Consider the following 3,076-nt stretch of genomic DNA (forward strand, 5'->3'; position numbering starts at 1 on the left):
GCCAAGTTTTAAGGTGAAACCAGGCACACCCAGTTTTAAGGTGAAACCTCATTGGAACTGAGCATTGAGAAGGTTGATTTTCATTTGCATTTCCATCGCTACAAACCAGGTATTCCTTCATCTCTTTTTTCCTCAAGAGACTGGTGGAAAAGCATTCTCAGAGCATTTCAGCTGGGGCAGATTGTACACATAATTTAGCAGAGTCCATGGTATTCTCTGGTAGCATATAGTGGTTTAGAAGGTGAGGTTTTACTAAGGGTAGAACAAAATCAGTTCTGGAACAGGTGCCTCTGGCAGTGGTTGTTGTAGATGCTTAGGTGGAGCGTGTGAAAGCCAGAGCATAGAGAAGATCACCTTGTGTTATTAAATCAGGATCAGATTTTTCTAGCTTCTGAAGGAAGACCTTAATCACCTAATTAAGGCTAATTTGAGATTCCTCATGTATTTTTTTTCCTTCCTGGTTTGCCATTAATTTTTATTGCTTAAAGATTTAGGAGTGGAGGGAGAGGAAGGATTCAACTGAAGTGTTTTTGATTCTTTTGGTAAAAATACAGAAATACAGTGATGAACCTCACAGGCACACTCAGCTATGAACTTGGCACATTTTGGGGAATATTGGTTTGCGTCCCTCCAGCACTTCTTAAAGTGCAGAAAAAAAATTTAAATGGACATATAAAAGAAAAAAAAGAGTCTGTAGGAAAGCAGTGCAGGGGATAGATTAGTTACCTTTACCTCGCATTTCAGAGCTGTCTCTTATCTTGCTAGATGGTTTATCTTTTCACCTGCCTGTATAACAGGAATAATATAGGGTGTTACTCCAGCTTCTGTAGTTTAACATGGTGCTTTCATCAGATCAAATCATTCCAGTGCTCTGTCTTGGAGTTTTTATGGAAAACAAAATAAAAATAGCAGTTTGCCTATATTGTCCATGTAGGTGTTAATGATTTTTTTTCTTCCACTAGGTTTTTTGTCTAATTAAAAGTGTATATAACTCTTGTGAGCTTTCCAGAAGTCAGCTAGTTTTGACTTAATCTGAAGTTGTTACAAATATGCAGAACCACTTGTTTTCTGAATTCCAGGTAGGAATAATTTGGGGTTCGAGGGTGGAGGAGTAAAATTGGCTTTGTAGTCCATCTCTAAGCAATACACTCTATTTGATGCTGTTTCAAAATGACCTTGATAAACTGGGGCAAATCACCAAAATTAGTCAAGTAAAATTTGAGATAAATATGCACTGTTTAAGTTCACCCATATATGGCAGGGAAAAAGTAATATTAGGTGACAAATATTATGGGGCTGGTAGTGTACTGAGAATTGAATGAGCTAACAGCATCTGAAAGAGATCAAAAGATAATTGCTTTGCTGTAACTTGTAGTAGTACTTCCCTTTGTATCTCTCTCTGTCCGTTTTGGACATTTTAAAATAAATAGTTGGGGGAAGGTGTTCATTACAGGACAAGAACGGGGGTCTTAAGACATGAAAGTTGTGAATTTAGAAGAACTTTAGAGTAAGCAATTTGTTCAGATCAACAAGAGGTGGACAAATACTTTTAAAACCAATACTCAAATATGTAAATGGCTGAGAGGAGCGAAGTGTTGATGCTGTGTAATTGCTGTGTGCTACTTGTAGGAGAAGCTGTAGTTTGGACTTGGGGCTGCTCCCTAGCTCTGAGCACTGTATCTGGGAGGGAGCAGGCTCCTCTTTGCTAGAGAGCTGTTTCAGGAGGGATTTGACAGTCACCTGCTTTGTCTGGATGTTTGTGAAGCTGCCCCAGCGTGGTGGTGGCTCAGCTGCTCCCGAGATCCTGTTCCGCCCACCTCTCTGTGCTTCCCTGGGAAGAATTCCCGTGGCTGTAACAAACCTAGCTTTTGTAGTTACAGCATGTGCTGCTGGGTCTGATGGCTTACAAATATTTACAGTGTGCAAGTGTTGTACAAGTAGGGATAGCAAAAACAACATTATGCTCCTTCAGCTTCCCATTATACCCAGGAAGATGAGCTTGAGCTGTGTGTGCTGTGTTGCTGATACTTGACCTTGCACTAGCCCGTGTAGTTCTCCATGCAATTCACTCTGCTGGGTTCCCTTTAATCTCATTTCTAAAGCCTTTAGTTTTTTGGGCAAGAAGAAGACATGTGTTGCCCTTCTCCCAGTTTGTGTTGGCTCACTGACAAGCCAGGTAGGTCGGATAACTTGATTTTTCCCTTGATGAGGACACTTAGTTCAGGCACTCTGCTCTGCCTGCTACCGATGTCACAAAATGACTTTCATACCTCTCACACTTCAGCTCTCCTTTCAAACTTGGTTTGGTGAATGAATTCAAAAGTTAATACCAGGACTGCATAATACCAGGGGACTGATGCAGCATAAATCCTAGGAACAACTAGAAAACCTTACAAAAAGCAAAGATGTAGTAACTAACCTTAATATTACAGAACCTTGCCTTACCAAAGGTAATGATGATTAAAAATTAATTTTGTTAATTGAAATAGGTCTGCTGTTTCCCTGGATCCAAGGGAATCCAAAGCCTTTCTGGATTTCTTTTCTGCAGACATATGCTATCTTTTTTAAAAGATGAAATAGATCATGAAGTATCTAAGTGATGAAGTTAAGGTCACAAGAAATCTATTGGTAATTCAGGAATAAACACCAGATCATCAGGCTTCCTTAAAGTTCATATTTCATTATGAACTCAAAACCTCTTCTATATTTGTAGAGCTACAATTTTCCCAGCATAAAGTAAAAGAAGATGGTCAGAAAAAAACCCCAAACCTCAAGGCTGAGCTGGCATTTTTCAAATACTAAGTACATGGGGATAAGTCCAGCAAGCCACGGGAAGAGCCACCTATCATTATGTCCCACAGAGTATATGAGAGGAACATGTATAAAATGGAATCACAAGGCATAAGAAATGCTTTTCAAAAGTCTTAGTTAACTAAAGTTGTTGCAATCCTTGGGGAAAAACTGATGTCCATTTACCTCCATCATCCATGAACTTGTTTGCAAAAGGATATTTTTGTCATGAACAATGTATGTTACCCACTATAAGAGAAAACCTAAATGTTGGCTCTGATCTGGA

The sequence above is a fragment of the Melozone crissalis genome, unplaced genomic scaffold, assembly GCF_028551555.1.
Source record: "Melozone crissalis strain CALT ecotype California unplaced genomic scaffold, PUWL_Pcris_2 ptg000018l_1, whole genome shotgun sequence".
NCBI lineage: Eukaryota > Metazoa > Chordata > Aves > Passeriformes > Passerellidae > Melozone > Melozone crissalis.